Raw genomic sequence first — 11,687 nt, forward strand, 5'->3', positions numbered from 1 at the left:
GGCATTCCTCCTGTAATAATGAGGGGTACTGAGCATCTTGTCCTGTGTCCCTTTGGGGATTTTCTTCTTTACTTTTCCCTGAAAGAACGTGAAGAAAATTTACCTGTTACAGCTGGCCTCTTGAAAGTCAGTTGTGCTTGTAATTTATTTGCAATACCTGCCCCAGGAACTTTCCTGAGGGCCGCTGCCTTAGAGCCCTTGTGAATTGGAGGCACCATTATGCACGTGTTCAAGTTGTAGGTACAGGAAGTGTCCACAAGGCGGCAGCACTTCCTCATTCCAACTCGGGTCCTGCGACCTGAGCCTTAAGGAGAACCGGCCTCCTGGGCTGGGATTTAGAGTGGAATGTGCGTGAGCAAACACTCCAGAGCTTGTGTCTCACTAATTCTTCCACCTAAAGCTTCACCCCTCCCCTCCAGACTCATCCCCACTTGGGCCACAGCCCCTGCTGAGGTGCCTAGGAAGCTGTAGTCTCATGAAAGAGCCTTGAATTGGGGACCCCAGCACTAGGAGATCTAGAGGCTAGGTGACTTTGCCAAGGTCCTCAAAGTCAGAGGGTCATGCCAGCATCCTTTGGGTGTCTAGGTCATGTGGTCCCAGCCAGAGAAACACCACAGGTGTCATAGGGGTCTAAATTAAGTGCATCCTTCCCAGTGTGAAGACCCCATCCCAGTCCAGCCATGGGAACCAAGCCTCCTCAGACTCCAACGATGGGATAGCAACCCAAGTCAGGGAGGAGGAGGAAATGAAATAGATATTGCTTTTATTTCCTTTTCTTTTCTGTAACCTCATGCCATTGCTATGTTGGAATATGGTTGATTTGAGGTTTTATGCTTGTTGTCAGGGTTTATACACCCTTGATTCAGTTATGACATATCCATATGGTATATCTGTTCTTTTTTTGGATTCCTTTTTCATAACAGTTATTGCAGAAGGTAAAGGAAATTTCCATTTGCTGAATATCGGATCCTTGTGCAGTATCTATTGCAGATACAGATTTTGTGTCTGTGTATGTCAAAGGAAGGAATGAGGGAAGGAGATAATCCTCATGGATCTTCTATTACAGATTTCGGTGTATATGTTGAAGTAGTGGATTTCTGTGTATTTGCCAGCCCCAAGCCCCTATGAATACATCCTGGTCCTTAACTTTTTAAAAAAATTCTTTGCATTTGAATTCTCAGAGGCTTCTTTTGAGCTGTGAATTAGTTCCTTTTTTTTTTTTTTAATCTTTTTTTATGTTGCCCTGAAGGTTCTTCATCTGGTATTTTCTTCCTTTGTTTGGCTGATTTCACTTAGTGTATGATCCTCTAAGGATCACCTTTGTGATGACCAATCACATAATTTCATAATTTCAGGTGTAGTTTTTACGGCTGAATAATAGTCTATGGCAAATATTTCCCCCACCTTGTTTAAGCTTTAAGCTATGGGTGAAATTTTTGTGGTTCTGTGTCTTGCCTGTTGTAAGCAGTGCTGCAGTGAACGTTGGGGTGCATGTGTCTTTTTGAAAGATGGTTTTCTCGGGATATACTCCAAGTTTGGGAATGTCAGATGCTATACTTAACTTGAAATTTTATTATTATTTTTTGGGGGGATGCAGAGATTGTTGGCCATTCTGACTGTATGGTGTGATATTTGTTGTAGTTTTGTCATTTTTCCTATAATAAGTAGGGATGCTGAGCATCTTGTCCTGTGTCTGAGTTTGTTTGTTTGTTTGTTTTTTCTTTCCTTAAAGGGCATGAGGAAAATTTACCTGTTGCAGTTAGCTTCTTGAAAGTCGGCTGTGTTTGGAATTCATTTCTGCAATATCTGCCCCAGGGCCTTTCCTGAGAGCTGCTGTCTTAGCACCCCCAAAGTCCTTGACAGTTGGAGGTGGCATTAAGTAGCTGTGTTCAAGTTGTAGTTACAGGTAATGTCCACAAGGCGGCAGCACTGTTTCGTGTCAACTCTGGTTCTTAGGGATTCCCTGGTCGCTCAGACGGTAGGTAGAGAGTCTGCCTTCAATGCGGGAGACCTGGATTCGATCCCTGGGTCAGGAAGATCCCCTGGAGAAGGAAATGGCAGGCAAGCTGAGACTTTGGAAATTGACTTCCTGGGAATGTGCCTGAACATACACGCAAGGCCTGTGTCTCACTGCTACTTCCCCTTAACTTCACCCTCCCTTTCGGACTCATCCCAACCTGGGGCACCGCTCCCTGCTAGGGTGCCTAGGAGGCTGCACTCAGGAAGGAGGCTTCAGCTGGGGACCCCAGCGCCAGCGGACCTGGAGGAAGGTGACTTTTCCAAGGTCCTCGCGGCCAGAGGTTCAGGCCACCATCCTGTGCATGCACTAGGTTCTACGGTCCCAGCCACGGCAAACCAGACAGCACAGGTTTAAGAGGGGGCTCAATTTAGGGCCCCCCGCCTGACTGTCAGCTCCTCTCCAGTCCAGTCATGTGACTGAAGCCTGGTCAGGGTCCAGGGAATGGAAAGCAGCCCAAGGCAGGGAAATCGGAGGGAATAAAATAGACATTGCTTTAATCTCATGTGGATGCTGTGTTGGTCTATATTTGATCTGCGATGTTGTGCTTGTCAGTGTTCAGGCTCCTGATTCAGCTATGACATTTACATACGGCATATCTGTTTTTTGTTTTTCCAATTCTTTGCCATAGAGATTATGGAACAAGGTCAAGTAACCTCCTGGGGCTGAATATTATGTCCTCCAGGTATATCTCCTCTGACTCTATGCAACCCCAAGGGCTGTAGCTTGCTGGGTTCTTCTTTCCATGTATCCCCAGGCATGAATACTGGAGTAGGTAGCCATTCCCTTCTTCTGGGGATCTATTGGACCCAGAGGTTGAACCCAGGTTTCCCACATTACCGTCATATTATTAACCCTTTGGCCACAAGGGAAGCTCTAAGTAACTATTAGAGATACAGATTTTTTTACATATATGGAGGGAAGGAGAAAGGAGATAATCCTTTGAATCATCTATTATGGGTACAGATTTCAGTGTATACGTTAGACATATGAGTTTGTGTGCATAGATATACAGCTTTCTGTGTATATGTGGATGGAAGGGAGGAAGGAGATAATCCTTGTGGATTATCTATTACAGATACAGATTTATGTGTATATGTTCAACATACAAGTTTTTGTGAACATGTAGTCCTGAATTCCTAATTAATCCATGGCCCTTTATTGTTTCTTTTCTTTGGAATTCCTTGTTTGTGTTTGAATTTTCAGAATCTTTTTCTGTGCTGTATATTAGTTTCTTTGTATTTCTTTTTTTATTTGACTGAAAGGAACATCATATGCTATTTTCTTCCTCTGTCTGTTGAATACACTTAGTGTATGATCCTCCAATGTCCATCTTTGCGGCAAACAGTGGCATAATTTCCTGATTTCAACGCTGCCTTTTCATGGCTGATAGTCCAGTGTGTTTATTCACCACATTGTCCTTGAGCGTTAATCTGTCAGAGGACATTTCCTCATTCTGTGTCTTGGCTATTGTAAGTAGTGCAACAGTGAATGTTGGGGCGCATGTGTCTTTTTGAATGATGGATTTTGGGGGATATAAGCCCAGGTGTGGATGTCAGATACTATGTTTAGCTGTCTTGAATGTTTATATTCTGGCATGTGGAGGCTGTCTTTTCTAGGGGTTGTTGGCAATGTCCGTTCCCACCAACCTTGTATAGGGGTTCAGTCAGCTTCTGGCCCTCTCGAACATTTACTGTTTGTAGACTTTTGTGGATGTCCATTCTGCCTGGTGGGATTTGGTTTCTTGTTGTCGTTTTGATTGTCTTTCCTCCTGTAATAATTAAGGATGCTAAATGTCTTGTTCAGTGCCATTTATTTTTTTCCATAAAGGACTTGAGGAGATTCACCTGTCGCAATTGGCTTCTTGAGTCAGTTGTTGTCATTTATTTCTGCAATACCAGCCCCAGGACCATTCCTGAGAGCAGTTTTAACTGCTTTACCGTCTGAGCCACCAGGGAATCCCTTAACTGCCCCACAGGCCTTGTGAATGGAAATGCCCCAACAGAGGTGTCCAAGTTGTAGTTACAAGAAATGTCCACAAGGCGGCAGCACTTCTTCATGCCCAACTCTGATCCTGCAACCAGAACCTTAAGGAGAGCCGGCCTCCGGGGCTGTTTGTTAAAGTGGAATGTGCCTGAGCAAAACCTCGAGGGCTCGTGTCTTACTACTTCTTCCCCCTAAAGCTTCTCCCCTCCCCTCCAGACTCATCCCAACACTGGCCACAACCCCAGGTGAGGGACCTAGGAGGCTGCACTTCCAGGAAGGGTCCTTGAATTGGGGACCCCAGGACCAGGAGACCTGGAGGCTAGGTGACTTTTCCAAGGTCTTCAAGGTCAGAGGGTCGTGACACCATCCTTGTGTGCCCTCGGGCGTGTGGTCCCAGCCAGAGGGAACCGCACAGTACCAGTGTCACGGGAATCTAAATTAAGGGCACACTTCCCAGTGTCGTGACACTCTGAGTCCAGCCACAGGAACCAAGCCTCCTCAGGCTCCAGGGATGGGGTAGGAGCCCAAGTTAGGGGGGCAAGAGGAAAATGAAATAGATACTGCTTTCCTTTCCTTTTCTGCAATCTCATGCCTTCCTGTGTTAGAATATGGTTGATTTGCGGGTCTGTGCCTGTCGTCAGTGGACAGCCGCTGTTTCAGTTATGACATATCCACACAGCATACCTGTGCTTTCTTGGATTCTTTCTCCATAATAGTTATTGCAGAAAGTAGAGGAAAGTCCCGTTTGCTGACCATCAGATCCTTGTGCAATATCTATTACAGATACAGATTTTTTTTTTTGAATGTCAAAGGAAGGAATGATGGAAAGAGATAATCTTCATGGATTATCTATTACAGATACGGATTTCAGGGCATATGTTAGTCCCAACCTCCTCCGAATTCATCCTAGCCACTTTTATTTTTTGAATTCTTTGTGTTTGTATTCTCAGAGGCTCCTTTTGTGTTATAATTTTTCTTTTTATCTCTTTTTATGTTGCCTAGAATGTCTTCATCTGCTATTTTCTTCCTTTGTCCTACAGATTTCATTTGTATGATACTCCAAGGTCCACCTTGTGGAGACCCATGGCATGACTCCATAATTTCAGGGGTGCTTTTTTATGGCTGAGTAATAGTCCCTGATAAATATGTACCTATCTTGTTTAACCTATAAGCTGTGGGTGGAAATTTTCTTTCTGGGTCTTGTCTATTGTAAGCAGTGCTGCAGTGAGTGTTGGGGTGCATGTGTCTTTTTGAATGGTGGTTTTCTTGGAATATAGCCCAGGTGTGGGAATGTCAGACCCTGGTTTAACTTTCTTGAAACTTTAACTTCTAGCCTGAAGAGACTCTTTTCTAGTAGTGACTGTTGCCAATATGCATTCCCACTGACTGTATAGTGGGGGTTCCCTCACCCCCTGGCTCTCTCCTACATTTATTGCTTGTAGACTTTTGTGGATGGCCATTCTGACTGGTGTGGTATGATATCTGTTGCCATTTTGTCATTCTCCTGTAATAATTAGGAATGCTGAGCATCTTCTTTTTTTTTCTTTTCCTTTAAGAGTGTGAGGAAAATTTACCAGTTGCAGTTGGCTTCTTGAAAGTCGGCTCTGTTTGGAACTTATATCTGCAATACCCACCCAAGGACCTTTCCTGAGGACAGCTGTCATTAACAGCCCCCCAGGCCTTGTGAATTACACCTACAACTAAGCACGGCTGGTCAAAGTGTAGTTACAGGAGAGATCCACAGGCAACAGCAGCAGTTCTTGCTGCCCAGCTCTGAATCCTCGGGTAATGAGATCCTTGGGGAGAATCAGCTTCCGGGGCTGTGAATTAGGGCGGAAAGTGCCTGAGCAAACACTCCAGGGCTTGTGTCTCAGGACATCTTCCTCCGAAAGCTTCAGCTCTCCCCTCCAGACCCATCCCAGCCTGGGGCCCCGCTCCCCGCTGAGGCGCCTAGGAGGCTGCGCTCTCAGGAGGGGGCTTGAATTGGAGACCCCGGCCCCCAGAGGCCTAGAGGCCAGCTGGCTTTTCCAAGGTCCTGGTGGTCAGAGGGTCGGGCCACCACCTTCTGGGTGCGCTGGAGACTTTGCTCAGAGCCAAGCAAACAGGACGTGCAAGTTTAAGTGGGGGCTCAGCCTGTCCGCCTGTCTCTAAGCATCCAGTCCAGCAGTGGGACCCAGGCCTGCTCAGGCTCCAGGGATGAGATAGCATCTCATGTAAGGAGGTCAGAGGGAACAAAATGAGCATTCCTTTTTCTCTTTTACTTTTCTTTAATCTCCAGTCTGTGCTTCTTGTCAGTGGGCAGCCACCTGATTCAATTATGACATACAGAAAGAGTGTAACTCTTGTTTGGGGGATTCATTTGCCACAGAGTTTATTTCAGAAGGCTGAGGAAAGTATTGTCTGCTGAAAATCATCAGGATTACCTTTTAGAGATGCAGATGTTTTTGTATTTGTGAAAGGAAGGAAAGGAGGAGATAATCCTTGTGAATTATTATAGTTTTCTTTGTATATTTAGAGATGCAGATTTGTGTGTATATTTAGAAGGATGAAAGGAAGGAAAAGTATAATCCTTGTGGATTATCTACTACAAATACAGATTCCTGTGTATATGTTAGTCGTGACCTTGGAATTTAAACCTGCCCTTTTGCTGTTACTTTGTGCAGATTGTTTTTGTGTTTGAATTCTTAGAGATTTTTTTGGGTTTTAAATGCTTTTCCTTCATATATTTAAAAAAATTTTGCCTATAAGGATATCACATTCTTTTGTCTTTCTCTGTCTCACTTCACTTAAAATGTATGATCCTACAAGGTCCATCCTTGTAGCAAACAATGACATAATTTCATAATCTGTGGTGGGTTTTCAAGGCTGAGTAATAGTCTCAGCCTTGTATATGTACCACATTTTCTTTAAATTTTAATCTGTCAGTGGACACTTTCTTGGATCTGTTTCTTGGCTCCCATAAAGAGTGTTGAAATGAACTTTGAGGTGCATGTCTCTTTTGGAATGATGGTTTTCTTGTCATATAAGCCCAGGTTTATGTATGTCAGATCCTAGGATTAGCTCCTTTGAAAGCTTTTTTTTTTTTTGTCTGGCAGATGCTATCTCCTTCTTGACTACAGGGACCCTAGGCAGACAATCAGCAGTGTTTATCTAGAGGCCTCAAGATTCTTGTTCAGGTCGTGTGTGCCTAGCAGACACTCAGCTCCTCTGTAACAATGAGGCATCTAGATAGAATCTCAGCTCACTTCCTCATCTTGTCCTGGGGCCATTTGAGTTTGTTTTCTCTCTTCTTTTTTTTTTTCTATCCTTAAAGCATGTGAAGAAAATTTACCTTTGAAATTGGTCTTTTGAAAGTTGGTTGTGTTTGGAATTCATTTCTGCAATACCTTCACAGGACCTATTGTGAGGACAGATCTCATTAACTACCCCACCATCATCAGACCAGTTGTTCAGTCATATTAGACTCTTCGACCCTATGGACTGCAGCACACCAGGCCTCCCTGTCCATCACCAACTCCTGGAGCATGCTCAAACTCATACCCAACGAATCGGTGATACCATCCAACCATCTAATCCTCTGTCATCGCCTTCTCCTCCCACCTTCACTCTTTCCCAGCATCAGGGTCTTTTCCAATGAGTCAGTTCTTCCAATCAGGTAGCCAAAGTATTGGAGCTTCAGCTTCAGCATCAGTCCTTCCAATGAATATACAGGACTGATTTCCTTTAGGCTTGGCTGGTTGGATCTTTTTGCAGTCCAAGGGACTCTCAAGAGTCTTCTCCAACACCACAGTTCAAAAGCATCAATTCCTCGGCGCTCAGCTTTCTTTATAGTCCAACTCACATCCATATGTTACTACTGGAAAAACCATAGCTTTGACTAGATGGACCTTTGTCAGCAACACAATGTCTCTGCTTTTTAACATGCTGTCTAGGTCAGTCATAGCTTTTCTTCCAAGGAACAAGCATCTTTTAATTTCATGGCTGCAAAAAGCAGAGACATTTCGTTGCCAACAAAGGCCCATCTAGTCAAAGCTATGTTTTTTCCAGTAGTCACGTATGGATGTGAGAGTTGGACTATAAAAAAAGCTGAGTGCAGAAGAATTGATGCTTTTGAACTGTGGTATTGGAGAAGACTCTTGAGAGTCCCTTGGACTGCAAGGAGATCCAACCAGCCAAGCCTAAAGGAAATCAGTCCTGAATATTCACTGGAAGGACTGAAGCTCCAATACTTTGGCCACCTGATGCAAAGAACTGACTTATTTGAAAAGACCCTGATGCTGGGAAAAATTGAAGGTGGGAGGAGAAGGGAACGACAGAGGATGAGATGATGGATGGCATCACCAATTCAATGGACATGAGTTTGAGTAAAATCCGGGAGTTGGTGATGGACAGGGAGGCCTGGCGGGCTGCAGTCCATGGAGTAGCAAAGAGTCGGACATGACTGAGCGGCTGAACTGAACAGCACCGTCTGCAGTGAGCTTTTGAATTATTTCAGTTCAGTTCAGTCGCTCAGTCGTGTCTGACTCTTTGCTACTCCATGGACTGCAGCCCGCCAGGCCTCCCTGTCCATCACCAACTCCTGGAGTCTACCCAAACCCATGTCCATTGAGTAGGTGATGCCATCCAACCATCTCATCCTCTGCCCGCAATCCTTCCCAGCATCAGGGTCTTTTCCAATGAGTCAAATCTTCGCATGAGGTGGCCAAAGTTTTGGAGCTTCAGCTTCAACATCAGTCCTTCCAATGAACACCCAGGACTGATCTCCTTTAGGATGAACTGGTTGGACCTTCTTGCACTCCAAGGGACTCTCAAGAGTCTTCTCCAACACCACAGTGCAAAAGCATCAATTCCTCGGCGCTCAGCTTTCTTCACCATCCAACTCTCGCGTCCATACATGCGCTGGTAAAAACGGGTGGGCAAGTTGTAGTTACAGAAAATGTCCACAAGGCGGCAGCACTTCTTCATGCCCAACTCTGGTTCTACCTGCAACCAGAGCCTTAGGGAAAGTAGGCTTCCGGGGCTGTGAATTAGAGTGGAATGTGCCCGACAAACACCCAAGGGCTTGTGTCTCATTGCTTCTTCCCCCTCAATCTTCACCCCCACCCCCAGCCTGATGCCCACCTGGGGCTCCACTCTCTGTTCAGGTGCCTAGGAGGCAGCACTCTCAGGAAGGAGGCTTCAGCTGGGGACCCCAGTGCCACATACCCTGGATACTTGGTGAATTTATCCTGGCCCTCGAGGCCAGAGGGTCGGGCCACCATCATTGGGGTGCACTAGGGATTCTGGTCCCAGCCAGAGAAAACCAGATTACAAGTTTAAGCGGAGTCTCTATGAACACACCCTCCCAGGCTGTCTCACACCTACCGCAGTCCAGCCCTGGGACGCAAGCTCACTCAGGGCTTCAGTAAGGATCCCAGGAATGGGATAACAGCGCAGGTCTTGGAGGTCAGAGGGAACCAAGTAGGTGTTACTTATCTTTCCTTCGTTCTTTTTTTTTTTTTTTTTTTTTTAGTCTCATGACGATGCTATGTTGAAGTATAGTCGATTTGCAGTTTTGTGCTTATCCTCAGTGTACAGTGAACTGATTCAGTTATGACAGATTCATTTGGCATATGTGTAGTGTTGTTTGTGTTTTTTGCCATAGAGTTTATTGAACAAGTTCCCATAAAGTGCTCTATTCTGATCTTCAAGTCCCTGTGGACTATTTATTAGAGATACAGATTTTTTGTACATATGCAAGGAACCAAGCAAGGAGATAATCCTCGTGGATTATCTATTACAGCTACAGATTTCTAGGTATATGTTTGAGAAAACAACTTCTGTGTATATGTGCATGGAAGGAAAGAAGAAAAGGAAGGCAGGAGATAATCCTTATGGATTATCTATTACAGATGCAGATTCCTGTGTATACATTAGATCAGTTCAGTTCTGTTCAGTTGCTCAGTTGTGTCTGACTCTTTGTGACCCCATGGACTGCAGCACGCCAGGCCTCAGCTTTCTTTTATAGTTCAACTCCGGGAGTTGGTGATGGACAAGGAGGCCAGCCTCTGTCCGAAGAGGATTCAAGATGACTGACGAAGAACCTCTTCCCAAAAAGGTTTGACTGAGTGAAACAGACTTCAAAGTTTGGCACGAGCTGAATTAATTCTAAGGTGGACCTGGAGAAGGAAACGGCAACCCACTCCAGTACCCTTGCCTGGAAAATCCCATGGACGGAGGAGCCTGGTGTCCATGGGGTATCTCAAAGAGTCGGAGAGGACTGAGCAACTTCACTGTCACTTTCATCAATAAATTACAATTTTCTAACTCAGAAAAAAAAAATTCTAAGGTAGAAACAGTATGAAGCGTATGTGCAAGCTTTGGAGGGCAAGTACACAGATCTCAACTCTAATGATGTAACTGGCTTAAGGGAATCTGAAGAAAAACTAAAGCAACAGCAGCAAGAATCTGCACACAGGGAAAACATTCTTGTAATTTGTCTAGCAACCAAGGAGCAAGCGATGCAAGAGTGTACTACTCAGATCCATTACCTCAAGCAAGTCCAGCAGCCTAGCGTTGCCCAACTGAGATCAACAATGGTGGACCCAGCAATCAACTTCTTATTCCTAAAAATGAAAAGTGACCTGGAAGAGACTAAAGAAAAACTGGAACAAGCCCCAAATGAACTGAGTGCCTGAAAGTTATGCCTGTTAGGTAAACTAATCATACTCCCCAGTCAAGACTTCCCTGACAGTCCCACTGCAAGAAAGCTTTGGTGGGACAGCTACATACTCATTTCCACACCAAGACTCAGACTTTTTGAGCCAAAAAGCCACTTTCTTATACTATCCAACTTGTAAAGGTTAATGTAAAACTTACCAGATGAACCTTGTGTTTCAGCTTTTTTCTCTCCCCACTGCCCTTGCTTCAGAGGCCTGATGGCAGTGGACTATTCCGAACAAGTGGCCACCTCTGAAAAATTCCCCTTCTATGTAGACACTTGAGAAATATTTGTTTGAAGAAGAGGGAGAAACAGAAGTCTTAAGTCTGTGCCACACTGTGTCTTCAGACAGTTTGGAGGAATGAAAACCTAGAGATTTAAAACCATGAGTCGAACATATAATAAAATTCCAGTAAACGTAGAGATGGAATATGCACTGCTCTTAACCTTGAGCATAGTGACTTAGAGACACTGGATATCAGTTTTTCCAATTAGACTGTGGACTTCGTGATTGTTGTTGAACTTCTGGGTCACACTTAAATGAGGTGAATGTTGCCTTTAAAGGATTTATTTGCTAAGAACCAACTTAATAGTCATGAGTGAATCAAATAACAGATGTCAGTACAAGTAGTTCATCTATTTAACCATTTCGTTTGGGGCTCTGTGTTACTTGACAGCCTTAAACCTATGTGGTTTTACTCAATGAGTTGTTCTTTGAATGGTTGCTAATACTGAGGACGATAATCTTACTGAGGACTGCACAAACATGAAGGTGTGGGGTCAAACTTCAGGTTTTAAATGGTTTGAAGCATTATAAACATTCATATCACAGCTAGATCGTATAATGATACTGGCTGTGATGAGACTCACTGCATTATTTTTTTTCAGCAGTGAAATTTATTAAATCCCCATCCCATTCAACAGGCACATGTTGAAAGAGCACTGTCGTTGGATAATGGGGGAATGTGTTCCTTCATTGTATTT

The 11,687-nt window shown here is 44.4% G+C and overlaps 1 pseudogene; it reads left to right on the top strand.

The window, feature by feature from the left end:
* Positions 1–10,070: 10,070 nt before the first annotated feature.
* Positions 10,071–10,680, top strand: LOC122706227 (annotated as a pseudogene).
* The last annotated feature ends 1,007 nt before the right edge of the window (positions 10,681–11,687 follow it).

This window comes from Cervus elaphus, chromosome 13, assembly GCF_910594005.1.
Source record: "Cervus elaphus chromosome 13, mCerEla1.1, whole genome shotgun sequence".
NCBI lineage: Eukaryota > Metazoa > Chordata > Mammalia > Artiodactyla > Cervidae > Cervus > Cervus elaphus.